General features: G+C 47.2%; 1 protein-coding gene across 3 annotated transcripts in view; it reads left to right on the top strand.

The window, feature by feature from the left end:
- The window catches only part of SRBD1 (S1 RNA binding domain 1), a 257,032-nt gene that overhangs the window by 10,521 nt on the left and 224,717 nt on the right, over positions 1-21,794 (top strand). The gene's annotated exons all lie outside the window — the stretch shown is intronic.

Genomic DNA, 21,794 nt, shown 5'->3' with positions numbered 1-21,794 from the left:
CTTAACGCGAATTTGTGGAATCGACCTTATGAAGTCGAATTTGTGTATCCACACTAAATACACTAATTCGACTGTCTGAGTCCACAGTAACGGGGCCAGCGTCGACTTCGGAAGCGGTGCACTGTGGGAAGCTATCCCACAGTTCCCGCAGTCCCCGCTGCCCATTGGAATGCTGGGTAGAGCCCCCAATGCCTGCTGGGGAAAAAAATGTGTCGAGGGTGGTTTTGGGTAACTGTCATCATTCAACCGTCACTCCCGCCCTCTCTCCTTGAAAGCGCCGGCGGGAAATCTGTTCGCGCCCTTCTCTGGTCGGTTACAGCTCGGACGCCACAGCACTGCGAGCATGGAGCCCGCTGCGATCATCGCTGCACTTATGGCCGTTGTCAACTCCTCGCACCTTATCGTCCACCTCTTCCACAGTCAGCTGCTGAGAAATCGGGCGAGGAGGCTCCGGCAGCGCGGTGAGGACAGGAAGTCACAGAGTGGCGCAGACCTCTCACAAAGCAGGGTACGCCGCGCAGTAGAGATCATGGTGGCAATGGGTCAAGTTCATGGTGTGGAACGGCGATTCTGGGCCCGGGAAACAAGCACGGACTGGTGGGACCGCATAGTGCTGCAGGTCTGGGATGAATCACAGTGGCTGCGAAACTTCAGGATGCGTAAGGGCACTTTCCTTGAACTCTGTGACTTGCTGTCCCCTGCCCTGAAGCGCCAGGACACCCGGATGCGAGCAGCCCTGACTGTGCAGAAGCGAGTGGCCATAGCCCTCTGGAAACTTGCAACGCCAGACAGCTACCGGTCAGTAGCGAACCACTTTGGCGTGGGCAAATCTACCGTAGGGCTTGCTGTGATTCAAGTAGCCTACGCAATCGTTGAGCAACTGCTCTCAAAGGTAGTGACTCTAGGAAACATCCAGGTCGTCAGAGATGGCTTCACCACGATGGGATTCCCAAACTGCGGTGGGGCTATAGATGGGACTCACATCCCTATCCTGGAACCAGCACACCAGGCCAGCCATTACATTAACCGAAAGGGCTACTTTTCTATGGTGCTGCAAGCACTGGTGGACCATAGGGGACGTTTTACCAACATCTACGTCGGGTGGCCGGGCAAGGTTCATGACGCGCGTGTGTTCAGGAACTCTGGTCTGTTTAAACGCCTCCAGGCAGGTATTTTCTTCCCGGACCACAAAATAACGGTTGGGGATGTGCAGATGCCTACAGTGATCCTCGGGGACCCAGCCTACCCGCTAATGCCCTGGCTCATGAAGCCCTATACAGGCGCCTTGGACAGTGAGAAGGAACTCTTCAACTACCGGCTGAGCAAGTGCAGAATGGTGGTGGAGTGTGCTTTCGGACGTCTCAAGGGGAGATGGCGGAGCTTACTGACTCGCTCGGACCTCAGCGAAAAAAATATCCCCGTTGTTATTGCTTCTTGCTGTGTGCTACACAATCTCTGTGAGAGCAAGGGGGAGACCTTTTTGGCGGGATGGGAGGTTGAGGCAAATCGCCTGGCTGCTGATTACGCTCAGCCAGACAGCCGTGCCGATAGAAGATCCCAGCGGGAAGCGCTGTGTATCCGGGAGGCTTTGAAAGCTAGGTTCCTCGGAGAGCAGGGTAACCTATGACTGTCCACTTGATTTACAGAGAAGCTGAACCTGAGCCTGTTTCAGTGACTGTTGACTTCGATCTGCGGTTACATACCCCGTTCTCCAGGTTTCCCCCCTTCCAACACACGTTTTAAAATAAATTTAATGGAACACTGATTATTAACAAAGTTTTCTTTAATTATGAATTCCTGTTCTAGGGTTGAAACATGGACGCAGACTGTGGTGGGTACGGTGTGCACTGATGTACAGACCGCTTCTACACTAGAGGAATGACAGGCTCCTGCTCCTACAGCGGTCTCTGGGGGGAGGACGGTTGCAGGTGGGTGTGCAGGAAGGGGTGGGTTTGCAGGAAGGGGTGAGGGGTGCCGTCTTTGGGACGGAGTTTGGATGCAGGCTCTGGGCTGGGGGTTGGGGCGTAGGAAGGGGTGAGGGGTGTGTGGGAAGGGTGAGTATGTGTCCGTGGATGAGGGCTCTTGCTGGGGCTCAGGGCATCGGAGAGGCTCGTGGCTAGGGTGGAAGGGCATGGTAAGGGCAGCCTGCCTTGCCATTTGTGGATAGCAGGCGCTAGGACCCTGGGGCAGCATACACCTCACAGATTGACCCGGGAAAGCATACACCTCCCAGACTGACCCTGGTGCCTAGTGACTGCAGTCTGTGTGTGTCCTGCTGTTGATCCTGCCCCCAAGTCTGTACCCTGGAAATGGAGGCTGTCCTTTGCAATTAAACCCCCACCCCCCTTCACACAAAGTCTTCTGACAAGAAAAACGTGACGGGAACAGTGAATAACAACAAACTACTTTTAATACTCAACTACACAGTGGGGGGATGAAACTTGGATTTTGGACTGGGTGATCCAGGAAGGGAAGCACTTCTCAAAATTTATGGCATGAGAGCTGTGTGGTACATGAGTGCTCTGCTGAGGTGCAGTGACAGTTTTCACGGCCCGTAGCGCCCCTCCTTCTTGTTATTTTGGGTGAGGGGGGGACAGGACTTTGTGGCGGGGGATGGCGGTTGCAGATACAGTGCAGGGGGGCTCTCTCCTCCTGCCTGCGGTCCTGCAGAACATCTACAAGGCGCCGGAGCGTGTCCGTTTGCTCCCTCATTAGCCCAAGCAGCGTTTGAGTCGCCTGCTGGTCTTCCTGCCGCCACCTGTCCTCCCGTTCGCTGTGTGAGCGCTGGTGCTGACATAGGGTCTCCTTCCACTGTCTCTGCTCAGCCGCCTCGGCTCTGGAGCAGGCCATCAGTTCCGAGAACATGTCGTCCCTAGTCTTTTACTTTCGCCGCCTAATCTGCGCCAGCCTCTGTGAGGGGGAAGCCGGGGCAGTTCGTGAAAGAGCCGCAGCTGTGTGATGGGAAAAAGGAAGTGATTTCCTTGAAAAGATACATGTTTGCGAACACTGAACACAGTCTACTCAGTTTCTGTGAACAAGACCATACAGGGCACCTAGTCTCACGAGCTCTCAGGACAAGTTCGAGATTTCGGAATACGCTTTCATTGGCTGCGGTCTTGCACAGGAGATCGGACAAGCGGGGCGGTACAGCTGAATCCGTGTAGCAGCCAGGCCTGGTAAGCCCTACACTATAGGCTGCTTAACAGTTAATGGATAGCTGTGCCCTCCCGCTGAAGGCAATCTGGAAAGCATAAAGTCTGACCCTGTTCCAGCCCCTCGCGGCTGTGCCCGGAAAAGATCACTGTATGCTTTTCCTCTGCGGCCTCCAACACGTGGCTGTTAAACGAAGGTCATTGCTATGCAAAGTAAAAGTCAAGCATTCACAATAGTAACAGTACACTAATTGCCCTAATTAGATGCAGCAGTCGCCGAACGAGATTACCCTGAGGCGGGTCACTCGGAGAGAGAGCGAGAGGATGCTGCTAGAATCCCTGCACAGACCAGGACCGTATGCTGCCATGCTGGTGGAGGCAATGATTCCGCTGTACGTTAGGATGGCCTGGCGCGGAAGAGTGTGCTTCCACGGAGCACCAAATAAGGCACCTCTCCCCAGGAACCTCCTGCGGAGGCTTTTCGAGCTGCTCTACGAGAGCTTCGTGGAAGTGTCCCAAGAGGATTTCTGTTCCATCCCTATATGTGTGGACCTTCTTTTTATATAGTTTTATATGGAAACGTTTTTATATAGTTTTTATATAGTTTTTATTCCTGTTTTTTTAAAAATAAATGTTTCCATGTTTATAGCACTTACCGCCTGATCCTTCCCCTGATTCTGAGTCCGGGTTAACGGCCGGGGAGGGTTGGTAGGGGATCTCTGTGAGGGTGATGAAGAGATCCTGGCTGTCGGGGAAAGCGGTATTGTAAGCGCTGTCGCCTGCGTCGTCCTCCACAAACCCTTCCTCATCTTCCCCATCGGCGAACGTCGCCGAGGAACTGCCCGTCGACACTATCCCATCCTCAGAGTCCACGGTCACTGGTGGGGCAGTGGTGGCAGACCCACCGAGAATGGCATGCAGTGCCTCGTAGAAGCAGCATGTCTGGGGCTGGGCTCCGGAGCGTCCGTTTGCCGCTCTGACTTTTTGGTAGCCTTGTCTCAGGTCCTTGATTTTCACGCGGCACTGCGTTGTATCCCGGCTGTATCCTCTGAGTGCCATGGCTTTGGAGACCTTCTCGTAGGTCTTTGCATTCCGTTTGTTGGAGCGCAGCTCCGAAAGCACAGACTCCTCGCCCCACACAGCGATCAGATCCAGGACTTCCCGGTCTGTCCATGCTGGGGACCTCTTTCTATTCTGGGATTGCATGGACTCCTCTGCTGGAGAGCTCTGCATCGTTGCAGGTGCTGCTGAGCTCGCCCCAATGTCCAACCAGGACATCAGATTCAAAGTGCCCAGACAGGAAAAGGAATTCAAATTTTCCCGGGTCGTTTCCTGTGTGGCTGGTCAGAGAATCCAAGCTTGGACTGCTGTCCAGAGCGTCAACAGAGTGGTGCACTGTGGGATAGCTCCCGGAGCTACTAAGTTCGATTTGCATCCACACATAGCCTAATTCGAGATAGCCATGTCGAATTTAGCGCTACTCCCCTCGTCGGGGTGGAGTACCGAATTCGAACTAAAGAGCCCTCTAGGTCAAATTAAACGGCTTCCTGGTGTGGACGGTTGAGCGGTTAATTCGAATTAACGCTGCTAAATTCGATTTAAAGTCCTAGTGTAGACCAGGCCTTAGTGTGTTACTGTTTATTAGAGTATACCATATAAAATATACAGGATGTTAACATTGCAAGGGCAACCTTTGGGTTTGAAATTCTTGACTATATTATACTAATATAACAAGAGTTAGCATTGCATTAATGCTAGCTTTTTGCATTTAATCATTTCTAAATTCATGTAAGTTTAGCCGCTGGAAGTTGCTTTTCCACCATACAACAAGCAACTGATTGACATGAGGAGCATTTCCTTTAGGTTCACACTTGATTGACTTAGCTCTAGTCCTGCCACACCTTAAACATATTTTCTCAACCCTTTTGGAGTCATAAAATTGTAGGACTGGAAGGGACCTTGAGGGGTCCTCCAGTCCTTTGGACTTAAAGCAGGACTAAGTATTATCTAGACCATCCCTGACAGGTGTTTGTCTAGCCTGCTCTTAAAAATCTCCAATGATTGAGATTCCACAACCTTCCTAGGCAATTTATTCGAGTGCGTAACCACCCTGACAGTTAGAAGTTTTTCTTAATGTCTAACCTAAACTGCCCTTGCTGCAATTTAAGCCCATTGCTTCTTGTCCTATCTTCAGAGGTTAATTTTTCTCCCTTCGCCTTGTAACAACCTTTTATGTACTTAAAAATGGTTATTATGTCCCCTCTTAGTCTTCTCCAGATGAAAGAAATCCAATGTTTTCAATCTTCCCTCATAGATCAGTGCGGAGTAGAGTGGTAGAATTACTTATGTCTTGCTTAGAACACTCCTGCTAGTACATCCCAAAATTATATTCGCATTTTTTTGCAACAGTGTTACACTATCTTTGTAACATCATGAGGCCCCAAAAGGCCAATCCTGCTTATGCTCCACATGCCTTCCTTCTCTCCTGCACCGCAGCCCTATCTGTGAGTGTCTGTGTGTGCATGTTTGGGGGATGAAAAGCTGCATTAGGTTTTCAGGCCATAAGCTGATCTCCTGGTGTGCAATCACTTCTTCTCAGTATGCTTTGCATGAACTGAGTTAAGATATCATCGATCATAAGTAGTTATGAATGACTAAAAGAATGTGCCACTGTCTTTGTTGTATGCCACAGATTTGAATTCCAGCATTTATCTGCATGCATTCCCGCTATATTCATTGTGTTATGTGCAGCTGTATTAGCATGGCAGAGTGGTGAATGTGATATGAAGAGACGTGTATGAGTACTTTGAGAGATCAAATATGCCTCATGGTAGTACTGAGTATTGTAGGCTATGTTTGCAGAGGTGAACACAGGTGTCTTCTTATCATTGGGATTGTCAGCAGTCTGGTGACATATATGTCTGGTCTCCCGTGCTTAGTGAGGGCAAGTGAAGGAAATATCTCAGAAGAAATGCTCTGGGCAAGCATGAAGGGGTAGTAACATTTTGCAAATCTGGTGTGGTTTGTGTAGATTAGGCTCAGTGTTTGAGTGTAGGCCGTGTGTAGGTCACTGCTGGTTGCAAAACTGACCTAAACCCAGTGTAACTCACATCAGCTCGGTGTACTGTGTACCCCTTTGATGAATGTTTGCAGACTTGGCTTAAAGAGATGGGTCTTTTAGTTCAGGCAGTAGAGGCTCATTGAATAAAATATAGAGGTTCCTTGTTGCTGATGACCCCTGCCCCCAGGGCGTGGCACTACACTAAGTTTTGCCTTAGTAAAGAGAGGATCTTAAAATTTGTCCTCCAAGAGTTCACGTGCTCTATTCCACAAGTGTTCTGTAACAACTTTGAGGGTAGAGTGCTAATACATTTGTTGGTGTGCTGGGGCATTGCTCACAGGGGGCAGGATTGATTTTGCATTGCGGGGGTGGCATGTGACTTAATTCTTTCATTTCCCTGGTTTTCAGAGATTTAAATTTAGCTCATCTGGAAGGTCCACTGAGGAGTCTTAAATCTGCATTAACAAAGTTTTGGCGGATGTAATCTACCTTATTTAAAACAGTTTCAAGGCTAAATCATTTTTAACACCTGTGTTCTAGATTAGGTTGAGATTTAGGTCCCGATTCTTATCTCACTTGCAGTATGAATCAAACAAAATTCCATGGAAACTGAATTGTACCCTTATTAAACTAATATAAGAGGCAAATCTGATCCATAGACTAATGCACAGTTGGTGGATGATTAAACTTAAAAGTGGAATTTACCAAAATCAAAAAAGTGAAAATAGTTTTGTTTCATCTTTTTTTAGAGTCATTAACTTCTTAAATTATTTGCTAGTGTTTCAAATGTATGGATTATGGCATCTGCATGGTATTTCAGATTAAATGGTGTAAAAATTCAGATTTTTGTAAAAGGTCACCGCCCCCTTTCAGTATGTCTGGGAATAGCAAGAGAGACAAGGTGGGTGAGGTAATATCTTTTATTGGACAAACTTGTGTTGGAGAGAGACAAGCTTTCGAGCAATATAGAGCTAGCTCTTCTTCAGATCTGGGAAAAAAGAACAAGGAGCACTTGTGGCACCTTAGAGACTAACAAATTTAGTTGGATATAAGCTTTCATGGACTAAAACCCACTTTTAGCCCACAAAAGCTTATGCCCAAATAAATTTGTTAGTGTCTAAGGTGCCACAAGTGCTCCATGTTCCTTTTGCTGATACAGATTAACATGGCTACCACTCTGAGGCCTTGGCTACACTGGTGCTTTAGAGCGCTGCAACTTTCTCGCTCAGGGGTGTGAAAAAACACCCCCCTGAGCGCAGCAAGTTACAGCGCTGTAAAGCGCCAGTGTAAACAGTGCCCCAGTGCTGGGACTGACATGGTTGTATCTACACTAGGAATAGCAAAACATTTACTCTTTTGACTATTATTAAAAAAAGTAAAAAGTAATATTCTGTGAGACATATATGATGTCATGATAGTGCAATGTAGCATCATTGTATCATGCTGTGATTAGGGAGATGGAAGTATTTTTTTTTTGTCCTGCATTTTATAAACACCAGCCGACTAACTAGCTGAGCTGGCAATGTGGAGAGCAGTGTGGCAATCCATGCACTTCATCCCACCATGTACTCCTGTGCCTGCCCTGCCCCTGCCCCCACTAGGGCTATTGCATGCTGACATCATTCCTGCCCTGCCTTCAGATTTCCAGTTAAGCTCATCATGAAAGAGTGTCTAGCATCTACTTATAGGCAAGGGAAAACTTGAGGCACAATTTTTTTTTAACAGAGTCCTGAATAAATTGAACCCAGTCAGCAGGGCCAGCTCTAACTTTTTTGCTGCCCCAAGAAAAAAAAAAAAAAGAGTGCCGCCCCACCGTAACACCCCCCCCGCGAGCGCCGCCCCGCCCAAGCCCCCGCCCCCCAGAGTGCCGCGCCACCCAAGCCCCCCCTCGAGTGCTGTGCCGTGCTGCCCAACCCCCCTCACCCCCCCGAGCGCCGTGCCGCCCAAGCCCCCGCCCTCCCCGAGAGCTGCGCCACCCAAGCCCCCTCCTAGCATTGTGTCGCCCCCCCCCCCAGTGTCGCGCCGCCGAAATACCTCCCCCCTGCCCCCGAGCGCCGCCCGGCCGAACCAAAAACCAAAAAATAATAAAAAAACAAGCGCTGCCCCGCCCCAGCTCTCTCTCTCTCTGCATAGAGCAGAGCAAGGTTGTTACACAGACCAAAGAGCTCAGAGAAAACATTGTGTCTCATTTGTCTTCTGTAACTAAGCTAAGTGACACTGCCTTTCTGGTTCCTGTAAAATATTCAGAGGAGATGTGCTATGTGAACTGTTTCTTCTGTTTCCATCTGATTCTCTCTTAATGTTTATTTTTTAAGGAAGCAACTGTTGTGTGGGTGTTTCACACATTCTGCCCTTAGGGAGAGCAAAATACTTTCACCTTGAAGGGGAAATATGGAAGCATAGGTGCCAAATCCTGGGGTGCTCCAGGTGCTTAGCACCCACTGGCAATAGAGCTGCAGCCCCAGCCAGGGATCAATAGTTTCGGAGCAGCCCTGACCCCACTGATCAGCTAGTAGACAGCTGTGTTACTTGCTTAGCAGCTGTTCAACTTTTGTGGCCTCTGGGCTTGCTGCAGCTGGGGCCCCTCTTCCAGCAGCCTCAGGGAGCAGCTTCACTGCTCCAGCCAGGGTTAGGGGTGGGCGAGGGGAGGGAGCACCGGCTGGGATCCCTCTGCTCTGCAGAAGACCAGCCTGATCAGCAGCAGTGAGACCCTGCTCACCTGGGTTGCCCTGCCTCCTACTACTTTTTACACATACTTGGGGCTCAAACTACAGCTCTGATCCTGATATTACTCTCTTGGGATCAATTGTGGATAACTTTCACCACCCACTTCCCTTTTGGGGAAGCAATAATTAAAAAAGCTATTCAGGGACTGGGGTAGAATTTATGGTGCAAATTTAGGTCATTTGCTCAAGAGGTTCCCAATATATATCCTCCCCCTGCATTATGAGCGTCTTTTAATTTTCAAAGTACTCTAAAATCCACATGCATAATGAGATTATATATGCCACAACAGGGGCAATGGTACAAGTTTGGAATAATTTGGTTCAGGCGTTCCTCAGATACTGTCTCCCCACAATAAGAAGAAAATTTTAATATTCCAGTTGATCTAAAACTGACATGCATAGTGAGATTACCTTGAACAGTGCTGTTCCACAACTGAAACTGAGGTAGAGGGGAACTCCTATTGAGATGAACGGGTCATTTCACACCACCGAGAGCTATTGTGTTAGACTCTTCATCCTAATTCATCTGAGCACATCCCACTGAGGTGAACGGGCCATTCCACACATCAACAGTACTCCTGTACTTCAGAGGGCTGTGCAGACCCCCTTCCTTTACACTAGCTCCCTGAAGTAGATACAAAGTCTGGGGCTTCCTGCTATTCCTCTTGCTGTCTCCAGCTGGTAGATGTGCTCCTCACAGCCCATCAGTTACCATCCTCTTTTCTTCCCATGGCCCGTCCAGCCCTACCTGGGGCATGGTGAGGCCAGGAGGAGGGCAGAGCTGGTAGCTAAAGTGGCAGATTGTTCCCATCCCATAGGTGCCCTCCAATCACCCCTCCTCACTCACACTTCTTCCTCAAGGAAACAAGGGAAATTAACTGCCCAAAATCATGGTTAATGCAGGTCTTGTTTTCATTACAGTGCCTTTGCCAGTATAGCTATGCCCGCTAGACTCACCCCTGCTTAGTACCCTCTTCAACTCAAGAAGTGTGTTTCAAATTCTTGCTGGCACTGCCAGTGTGACATGCCTTCTCTGACTTGTCAGATTGGGTTTATATCTGCTGGTGAATCACAGCGCTACTCATTAGATTGATTCCCAGGCTGATGTACCATCTGTGGTACATTGGTATAAAATTAATGAAACTCCATTGGTTTCATTGGGGTTGTTCATGATTTACACTGCTACAAGTGAGGAGAGAATCAGGCATAGGCACTGATTCTGTGGGTGCTCCAGGGCTCAAGCACCCATGGAAAAAAATAGTGAGGGTGGTCAACACCCACAGCTGTTCAGCTGGGCTGCCATGCAGCTGTTCGGCAGCTGGCATGGGGCCTCAGGGGAACGGGCGGAACAAGGGCAGAAAGAGGTGGAGTGAGGGCAGGGCCTTGAGGGAGAGGGTGGAATGGGGCAGAGTGGGGGTGGAGCACCCACCAGGAAAAATAAAAGTCAGCGTTTATGTATGGAAGGTAAAACAGGGTGTCTGAAGCCTAAGCCCCCTTGTGTAGTCTCTGCCTACAGGGCATGCACAGAGGGGTCCTCTCCTAGTGAAGTGTGTTACAAAAGGTTGTGGTTGACCCACACCAGTGGAGACACTGCAGGATCAAGGAGGAGGGGTAAATTGGAAGAGGTGTGACTCTCTCATCCTCTGCATGAGTCTTTGAAGGAGCCCTCCCATATATAGAATCAAATCCCTAAGGAAGGAAAAGGAAAGAGTAGTGGACATTTTTCTCTTTTACCCTCCAGTGTACATCTCCTTAATACCAAAAGCAACCCATGCTTTCCCTCATCCCTCCCATGACAGGTGTGGTGGTGTTTCACTTTGAAAATCTGGTTACCCTTGTTGTGATGTTGCCTTATGGCTAGGGTGACCATACGTCCCATTCTTGCCGGGACAGTTCCTTTTTTAAGCCCTGACCCTGCCATTCCAACTTTTTTGGCAAAACTGGGTATTTATCTGTTTGATAATCAGTTGGCAAGAGCAAACTGGACAAATACACAGTTTTGCCAAAAATTGGTGTGCATGTTATACCAATAAAAACTAGCAGGATCTTATTAAGAGGGATAAGGCAAAGATGCCACATTTATTGTAAATATAATAGTAAAGCAAAAGATAAAAGCAAACAACGTTGTTTTACTACTTATTTCTATCACTACTTATTCCTTATACACACACACATATATATATATATTCATTCATTCACACAATCATTCATTCAGGTTCTGTATAGATGTTATAGTTACCAGCCTAGACGTTGCTCGTGCCAAGTTACTGGCCAGGTATCTTGGTCATGAGGATGGAGCCAAGTCTGTGTCAGATGCATCTGATGCTCCTGGAGGCTGGCAGCAGAACCATAGACTCAAAGTCCTCAGTCTTCAGAGTCCAGTTTTATAGGAATTTATTCCTATGTCAGTCCATGAGAGTTGCTTCATTCTGCTGTTGCTAAATCAATCAGCAGGTGGCTGGCTCCATGTTATCAGATGTTTGTTTTTCCTTCCTTTGAGGTGTGGTGGGGTGGATTCCAGTTTGCCCTCCGGGGGTCATCTTGTTGATCCCACTTGACACTTTCTTCGGTGGTCACTGCATTCTTTAGGCTGGTAACTCCCTAACCATTCATTCATTATTTAAACTAGGCACTCATTCACATACATTCTCTATCTTAGGGCTTGGCTACACTTGAAAGTTGCAGCGCTGGTGGAGGCTTTCCAGCGGTGCAATTAGTAACTGTCCACACCTGCAAGGCACATCCAGCGCTGCAACTCCCTGGCTGCAGCGCTGGCTGACCACCTGGTCTGGTTGGGGTATAACGAGTGCAGCGCTGGTGATCCAGCGCTGCTCGTCAAGTGTGGCCACACACCAGCGCTTTAATTGGCCTCCAGGGTATTAGGAGATATCCCAGAATGCTTTTAACTAAATTACTCTCTTTGTTTTGTTATGCAGCCTCTCTTTGTTTTGTTGTGAACTCCGAGCTCCGCGTGCGGAGCTCCGTTGCCGGTGCTGCTTATCTAAAAAAACAAACAGAGCTCCTGTTTGCTTTGATCAATCTGTACCTGGCTGTAAACAATCAAATGAGAGGCAGGCAGGGAGTGAGTGAAACAGCGGGGAGTCGTGTTGGATGCAGTTAAGAGTTAAGGGTAAGGGGTCGGGAACATGTTCTGATTTTTCAAGGCAGGAAGGTAACACACAGTGTTGGCTCCAAAAATCCACTCACTCTCTCTCCCCCCCCGCTCCCTGTCACACTAGACCCCACTCCATCCCCCTCTTTTGAAAAGCACGTTGCTGCCACTTGAACGCTGGGATAGCTGCCCATAATTCATCACTCCCAACAGCGCTGCAAATGTGGCCACACACCAGCGCTGGTAGCTGTGAGTGTGGCCACACAACAGCGCTGTTCCTGCACAGCTGCACGACCAGCGCTGTAACTCCCAGCGCTGCAACTTTCAAGTGTAGCCAAGCCCTTAATCACATCTATTTCACTGTCTCTTTACCTTTTGGGGTGTTACCAATTTATGTGAGACTCCCTGTCTTTTAACAATCAAAAATAAAGTGAGATGAAAACTTACAGAGGGTGGGGGTCTCTATCTATATACTATAACAGCTACTGTTTTGGCTTACTTAGCGTCAGTTGACATCAATTAACCACTTAACAGCTTACAGCCCCTACTACAAAGTTTTACTTAGAGACAGGGGCGGCTCTACGTTTTTGGCCGCCCCAAGCAGTCATGCGCGGGAGGCGCCCCGGAGCCGCGGGAGCAGCGGACCTCCCGCGGGCATGACTGCGGAGGGTCCGCTGGTTGCGCGGCTCGGCTGGACCTCCCGCAGCTGCGGGCGGTTCGCTGGTCCGGTGGCTCTGGTTGAGCTGCCGCAGGCATGCCTGCGGGAGGTCCAGCCGAGCCGCGGGACCAGCGAACCGTCCGCAGTCATGCCTGCGGGAGGTCCAGCCGAGCCGCGGGATGAGCGCCCCCTCCGCAGTCATGCCTGCGGCAGGTCCGGTCCTCCTGGGGCTCCGGTGGACCTCCCGCAGGCATGACTGCGGCAGGTCCGCCGGCCCAGCCTGCCGCCCCCCCCCGGCGGCAGGGAACGCCCCCTACATTTTGCCGCCCTAGGCACCAGCTTGTTTTGCTGGTGCCTAGAGCCGCCCCTGCTTAGAGAACAGGCACTTAGAGTCAATTGACATTTAACAAGTTTTATACAAAGTATTTCTTTGAGCAGGCTTCACACAGACACAGCTGGTGGCTTGCAGGTTAGAGGCTAAATGTTGGGAATCACAAATTTACTTCTAACATAAACCTTCAGTTATAAAGTATCAATTAACAATAAATCAGTAAATCATTTTTCATATAAACCATGTCTAATATAAACCTTCTTTAATATTCCTACATGCAACCCCTAGCAGGCATGGAGGAATGTGGGGGGGGGGAGTGGGGGCGGGACGAGCAGCAATGCCAGCCTCACATAGGAGGGTGGGCTCAGGAAAGCAGCTTGGGCCGCTCCGCATGCGGGGGGTAGAAGTGAGCCTCAGGGTGGCCCTGAGTGGGTGTGCGGTACTGGGGACTTGGGCTGCCCTGTGTGTGAGGGGCCTGCACACAGGTGGGCGGTGGGAGGGCTATGAGCTGGCCTATGGGGTGTCCCGTTTTCCCTTTGGGGATAATATGGTCACCCTACTTATGGCAATTACAACAATGGGATTTTTTCCTGTACTTGGTCAAGTTTGGGTTTGATTAACCTTCTGTAAGCTAGTCTTATAAGACACCAGAGAGACACATCCAAATAAGAGCAGAACTTGGGATACGCAGCAAACCGTGAACTGCTCTGTCAAGCAGTCAACATGACCAGCATTTCAGATGCCTCAGCTTTGGAGTGTCTACAGTTGATGTGTGGTTGTGTCTTGAATCTTCCTGGTCACTTCCATTTTCATCTTCCTGGAAATTATAATTTTTCATACAGACTTAGGGCATTTCTACATTACAGTCTTAAATTGACCTATGTTAGGTCAACTTACAGGGTATGGCCACATTACCCTCCTTCTGTCAGTGGTGCACATCCTCCCTAGTGGCTGAAGAGGAGCCGTGTGGGGGGCTGAGAGCAAATTTAGGTTCAAGGCTTTGTTTAAGATGGCATTTCTCACCCACCGTCTTCTTGCAAGATGGTGATTGACCCTCTCCTTAGAGCTTGTCTACACTGACAAGTTTCTGCGCAGTAAAGCAGCTTTTTGTGCTCAAACTGCAGATATGTATATACTGACAAGAAACTCCTCAGTTGCAGCGCTGCATAAAAACCCACCTCAATGAGAGTCGTAAGGCTATTTGCGCAGAGGCTTCAGCGCTCTGTTGCCAGTATAGACACTTGATTGCTTTCTGCCCTGTAATTGGCCTCCGGAGCTGTCCCATAATGCCTCAAGTGACCGCTCTGCTCATGGTTTTGAACTTGGCTGTCCTGAAGCCTTTCAAAGCCCCGTTTCTGACAGCTGTTGTGTGCTGTTCTGATCTGCTCCAGGACACGAAGCAAACCATTAATGTGGAATGCTCATGCTGTTGAACACAGAGGCGTGTGTGTGTGTGTGTGTGTGTGTGTGTGTGAGAGAGAGAGAGAGAGAGAGAGAGAGTGCTGTGCGGAGAGCCCAGGGAGGAAGGTGGGGGCTGAAATCGAGGTCCCCCCCCCAGCCTCAGGACTGGTTGCTTCCTGTCACTGTCTGCACTTACAAGACAGCATACTGACACACTCTCTGCCCCCCAAAACACACTGTCTCTCTCTCCTCCATACACACACACAAACTCCTGTCACACACTCTCTCCCCCCTTCAGTTGAAAAGCAGCTGACAATGTAGTAGGATGCCCATGGAACAATGGGATTGGGAAATCTGCATCGTGTGATGCTGCTTTGCCCCATGAGCCACTGCAAATCCTTCCCAAAGCGCCCTGTGGCCAGTTGCACAGTGGGATAGCTACCACAATGCACTGCTGTCTTTGCCATTGCAAGAGCTGCTAATGTGGATGCGCTCCAGGGATGCGCTCCAAGGTCACAAGGTGCACAGTGTGGACATGCAACAGGGGTTTAATTCCAGCGTTTTAATAAAAGTGGTATAACTTGTGGCGCAGAAACTTACCAGTGTAGACATACCCTAAGTCAGGATCTCTCAGAAGGCCTAACGGTGCTGGTGCCTTTGTCTTGTTAGGTGAAAGAGAGACAACTTGGGGTTCTTTGCCACTTTCTTTTATAGTCCAGTGAACCTTTGAAGTGGATTCTTTTGAGGGTTACCCTTCAAAGTAAAGTTTATTCAAGCAGTAAAGGAGACATGGAGTCTGGTGGTGAAGGCGGCTTCATGCTTCTTTTATTTTCTCCACTTCTGTTTGCTGAAATCCAAACTGTTCTTTCTGTTTCATACCATCTCCTCCTCTTAGGGCTTGGCTACACTTACAGTTTGCAGCGCTGGTAGTTTGCAGCGCTGGTCATCCAGCTGTGTAGGAGCAGCGCTGGTGTGTGGCCACACTCACAGCTACCAGCGCTGGTGTGTGGCCACATTTTCAGCATTTCCAGCGCTGTTGGGAGTGATGCATTATGGGCAGCTATCCCAGCATTCAAGTGGCCGCAACGTGCTTTTCAAAAGAGGGGGGTGGAGTGGGGTCTAGTGTGACAGGGAGCGGGGGGAAAGAGAGAGTGGATTTTTGGAGCCAACACTGTGTGTTAGCTTCCTGACTTGAAAAATCAGAACATTTTTCCGACCCCTTAGTCTTAACTCTTAATTGCAAACAGCATGTAGGCAACACGACTCCCCGCTGTTTCCCTGCCTGCCTCTCATTTGATTGTTTACAGCCAAGTACAGATGATCACAGCAAACAGGAGCTGTGTTTGTTTTTTAGATAGCAGCAGCAACGGAGGAGCTCCACAGAGCTCGTTCACAACAGGGAGGAGGATCTCATTTGATTGTTCACAGATTGATCACAGCAAACAGGAGCTGATAAGCAGCTCCAGTAGAAACGGAGCGAAACGGAGCTCCTCCGGAGGTTCACAACAAAACAAAGAGAGGCTGCATAACAAAACAAAGGGAGTAATTTAGTTTAAAGCATTCTGGGATATCTCCTTATTCCCTGGAGGCCAATAAAAGCGCTGGTGTGTGTCCACACTTGATGAGCAGCGCTGGATCACCAGCGCTGCAATCGCTACACCCCAACCTGGCCAGGTGTACAGCCAGCGCTGCAGCCAGGGAGTTGCAGCGCTGGATGTGCCTTGCAGGTGTGGACAGTTACTAATTGCAGCGCTGGAAAGCCTCTACCAGCGCTGCAACTTGCAAGTGTAGCCAAGCCCTTACTGTTTCAAGGACCTATTTACTACTTATATGTAAATTGAGGTAAACACACTTTCCTTTGTTGAGGATAGGCTTGTTTATCAGCTTTTGCCTAGGCAGGGCTTCTGGTTTTGAACTTGTGCTAATGATGTCATAAAGGGGTAATTCATAACTTTTCATATAATACTTGTCGAAGAAAAACTTAGTTCTCGCTTTTTGTTTGGGTGCAGCAAGATTAAATACTTTATTATTTCTCCAGTAATTACCATGGAGGGAGAGAGTGCCATAGGACACAGGGTCCTGGACAGGTCTCTCAACTGGTAAACAATTACATCAAGCCTTTATACCTTTGTTACAGACAGTTTCTAGCAATCATGGAGACAGTAAAAAGCAACAAATACATTTTGTTTATACATAAGCTTTTCTGCTATCGCACTAGAAAAACAAGACTGCAAGACTGCATATTGCAAGGTCGTAATAACTTTCACACAATTCACTCTGTCTTACATTATCTTGCTTCCTCACGTCACCAGGGTCACAGTTAACCTAACTCATGCTAACTAACATTCATTAAGATCTCTTCAAAACCTTGTTAATTATTTACTGGCTTCCACACTCCCCCCTTTTGTACTTCTAGTACAACAAATATTTCAAATCTCAATCTGCATTAAACCATGGATGTCAGATTCTACAGCAAATATGTCAATCTTAGGGGTTTCATGGGATGTAATGACAATGCATGATCAGCACGAACATGAAAGGTATTATTACTAGCATTATATCCTTTACAACAACAAGAACACAATCCTAAACTAACTAACAACACCACAAACAATAACATTCCCATAGGAATAAAATAATGGTGGTGTCGTACAATTTTGGTTACAAAGCACAATACACCATACTCAGTACCTAAAGTAAACACTCTATAAGCTGTATGAAAGGCATACTATTCAGCATGATATACATATCCTGAAGCATATGAATTTGCCCTTGCAACGCAGAGATTCTTGGAACCTCTGGTAACAATGAAAGCAAATTTTTGAAACCGATCAGGCACTAGTCTAGTCCAAGGAAAATATACCTGAAATCTAAAAGCTACTGGCAACATTCCATCTGCAGGCCAGGAAATGATATGATTGCCTGCAGCAGTGGTAAGATTAATATGTATATCTTGTAAAGTGGTGGCATTAACGCACACACAGCTATCATTAGCTCGAAAAAGTGGGTGTCCTGTCAGGGTAGGTCCTTGACCTCCACCCTCCCAGCAAATATTGTCATAAACAGTGACAACTTCCCTGGCTTCAGTTTCTGTACACACTGAAGGTGTGGTGGTTCTAAGGGCCAAAATGTCCATAGAGTTCCTAACCCCATCCAAATATCAGCTGTAATCCCAGGAGCACTAACTAAAAATCGATTAGGAGTATCAGGCGGTCTCACTTCCCAGATATCTCGGTGAATCACCCAATCCCACATGCATGCTCCCCATGGACCCAGCAGGATTCGGTATGTGGGAGCCCACATCCACCCTAACCGGCCCATATGCTTGGAAGGAGCACCGTGAATGTCCACACTTCCATCCAGAAAGTGTCCAAGTATATATGCATGACCACAGATCAGATGGCACTCCTGATGTGACAGTAAGGGCAGTGGGCCAAGTCTGGTCTAGATCCCACTGCAATGCCTTCCCAGCCTCAGTGACATTCAATACCATCTCTGGCAGTAACTTCTGGGTCAGAGAACTAAGGGCGGAAATGACATAGTACTCACCAACTCCAGCCCGTACTTAAGATAGCTGAGTTTTAAGAATAAGGCTAGTGGCCTTGAAGAATAGTCCAAATGGCTACGACACTATCAGCCCCAGCCCATAGGGATCTGCCCAATGTCCTCTTATTCCAGGTTCTCCGTTGTGCTAATCTAATGGCAGCCCCTTGTGAGCAATCTGGGTATGTAAAAGTGACGTGAAACTGGATAAGGGCAATATCATTTAAAATCCAATTAGGGAGGGCAATACATACTGAAGGATTTATCCAAAACACAGGGCGCAGCCTGTAGATCAAACCCCAAAATCCAATTAATACCACATCCCCAAGCATGGGTCCCATAACTTCTTCCTGCCAGTGTACAAGTCTTCGTACAATTCTTTGTTTCTTCACCAGGGTCAGTTCTCAATGTCTTGTTCTCAAATTCCTGGATTTGGCAATGTCAGTGGACAAGGGAGAGGTTAACTAGCACGTCACTCTGTCCTTTTTCCCTGCTGTCCAGAAACACAGTAGAGCTAGAAGCAGAAATAGGCTAATCATCAATAGGAAAATTCTTCTGATGTGGAGGGGTCTTTTTGCAGTGAGAATCCTGGGTCCAGGCAGTCAGTCTTTGGCACTTCACAGTGGTGTTGGTAGACAGCAGGACTTGGAAAGGGCCATTCTAGCGTGGAGCCAAGGCAGTCTTTCGGTGATGGATCCTTTGGTAGTGCTTCCTTCACCTGTGTATAAAAAGACTTAACACATTTCATTAGTGCCTGACAATACTTAAGCATTATGTTATCCATCAAATGAATGTCCATCTGAGCTGGGGTAAGTGGGGATGCAGTTGGTAGTTGCATTGTGTGTCCTGTCAAAATTTCATGAGGGCCGAGTCCAGTCTTTCGATTGGGAATGGCTCTCATACACATCAGTGCCAAAGGAAGGGCATCTGGCCACTTTAAGTGTGTCTCAGCACAAATCTTGGCCAGTTTATTTTGTTAAGTCCCGTTCTGGCGTTCCACTGTCCCAGCAGATTGTGGATGATGAGGGCAGTGAAGGTTGTGTTGGATCTGCAAAACTGCACATAACCCCTTTACAATCTGTCCAGTAAAGTGAGTTCCACGATCACTGTTGATAGTCATAGGGATGCCAAAACGTGGTACAAAATCTGTAAGCAAAGACATCTACTGTCCTGCAGGGAAAAGCTTCAACCCAAGTGGTAAATACATCAACTAAAACTAATACATATTCATAACCACAACATTTAGACATATAAATAAAATCAATCTGAATATTTACAAAAGGTTCCCAAGGAGGAGAGTGGGCTGGCCGCTGCACACCAATCCCGTGTAACTGCAGCAACCATTCCCCCCCCCTTCCCTTGGTAGGCAGCCAAGCGGTGTCCTTGACTGGGGCCAGCGCATGTTAGCCATTCTCTTTTTTTTTTTTTTTTTTTTTGTTCATTTAACCTACAAAGGAAACTTTTACTCTTCAATTATACACCTTTTTCATACCATGAACACATAAACAGTACTGTTATACAGTACATAAGTCTTATTATTCAATGTATGCCACATATACCCTTGCACTAAAATAACCTTATTACAAAACTTTGGAATAACAAGCCAGGACAAGCACACCCACTTTGAGAAGTTCACTGAATATAACTTCTAGTCCAATAGCAATCCACCATCCCCAGCCCTCTGGCTAAAAGTCTGAGGTAGCCAGAAGGATCCCTTGTACAATATGGGGAGTGGGTTAACTTTTCATGTCATTGCCTCCAAAGACTGGCAGTATGCAAATTTTAATAACCACTCTAAATTAAAAGATTTGGCCAATGTAGTTTCTTTCTCTTACTTAAGAAAATGTATTAGACTTTAGTGTATCACATTTTTCTGATGTAACCAAAAACACTTTGTATTCTAAGTTGAACAAAACAAGTATCTGCATTTCAATTTAACACTGCCACTTGATTTTAAATTAGACCATCCCATAAAAATATTAAACACAACAATTCTGGCCACGACAAACATCACAAGACAGAACATAGAATACACAACATAATTTTTACTCTGTCAGTAAATGCATGATATGTTGAATGCTGTTCAGCTGGCATTAGTTTTCTTTGATTATCTGAAAGACAAAACAAAAGTCTACCCCTTCTGGGCAGTCAAGCATTACTTAAAACATACAAATACTCTTGTTGATTTCAGGCAAAATAGAGGAATTACCCCATATTTCTCGTATGTGTTTCTCAGACAGCCCTGGTTTCAGCGGCCTCTACCTTATCAGTTAGTTAATTTGCAGTAACACAGATTCTTTCTGGCTTGCTTTTTATTTTATTTTATTTTATTTTTTTTATTTTTTAACTCCTGCTTAGAAACACTGGAAGGAAACAGCACCACTTATAGCGCCTTTAGAGCCTAATAAAATTTTCAGTACATAGCACTGTATACATTCTTCAACTGATTTAACAAAACATAGCCAAGTGATTGCAATCTAATAATTTCTTAGCCACTTTACCACTTCAAATCACCAGTCCAAATGTCCTTCTGAGTATTTGAAATTCAAAAGTTTCCAACCTGTATTCTCTCCCTGTCCGTTGCCTGCCTGGGCCCGATCCTGCTTTTCTCGCTGAATCGTCCCTATCCTAGGCACTACCAGTTTAGCTAGGAGGGTGGGCTTCACAACTAGCCCTCACCCTTCTGGTCTTGTCCCCAAAACATTTCTACTCACAAGACTACCCGAGTCCTCCCTAGTAAGGCTTGCCACCTGGGCAAAAATACATGGCCATTTACTTAATACATAATCCAAACCCCTTTGGGGGTCTACCCAGAGACCCACCCATTTGTCTGCTGACACTTAAACAGAAAAGAAAATTACACAGAGAGCAAAGAAAATTACAGTCTAAGCCAGATTTTTCCACTTCTATTACATTGTCCGTTACAGGGGGGCGGGACAGTAAAATCGCAGGACAACCTCAGAGCTTCATCGCACACATGGCTTCCACCCTGAGGAATTACGAACGAGAAGTTCAGTTCCGCTCACACACCTAACGCCCAAATGAACAGAGCAGAAAAACAACAGTAACCGGTCAAAGAAAACAGAGCCAAAGCTAAATAGTGCACCAAAACCAAATAGTGTTTCCTTATTCTATACACCTTTAATCATGCAATCCTTATCATATAACACCAACAATACCAAACAAAGCAAACACAAAATAACAAGGGTAAAACAGATAGATGGTGTAAATTCTGCAGGGCTCCTCCATTATTAAGTGCTCACCAAACTGTGACAAATTCCTGTTACTAATTTATCCCTCATGTCAGGTGATCAGACTGACAGAGCATATAATCAAATTTTAAAGCTTCATTAAAAATAATAAAACAACAATGGAGAGTATTGGGAATGCTTCCACCTCACACAGGAAAAACATGAATGCCCCAAGCCTTAAACCACTTTAATACTCACACATGTCTCACTGGGAAGTTAAGCTTTGCAAATATAATTCCAATTCTGTAACTCGTACTGCCTTTGGTTTGCCTCAGTTTCTATTTTCCACAAGCAGCTGGGGCTGAAAGCAGTTTTCTTTGCACTTAGCATAGTCCGCACTGATTCATGACCTTGAACACAAAACAACTTCTCCTTTATCTCAGGGCTAAGCCGAATTGCAAATTAACCCGTTCCCAGACAAATTGCTCACACTGTGTCAGAGGTTTTTCTTTGTGATTAAAAGCTCCACTGAGATATATGATCTTATCTAGATTGAAGGTACCTTCTAATGGGCATTATTTAGATGGATTTTCACGCGTGTGAAGATTCCAATTAGCTA

This window comes from Mauremys mutica, chromosome 3 (genome assembly GCF_020497125.1).
Source record: "Mauremys mutica isolate MM-2020 ecotype Southern chromosome 3, ASM2049712v1, whole genome shotgun sequence".
Classification (NCBI taxonomy): Eukaryota; Metazoa; Chordata; order Testudines; family Geoemydidae; genus Mauremys; species Mauremys mutica.
This window is presented reverse-complemented; position numbering and strand designations above follow the sequence as displayed.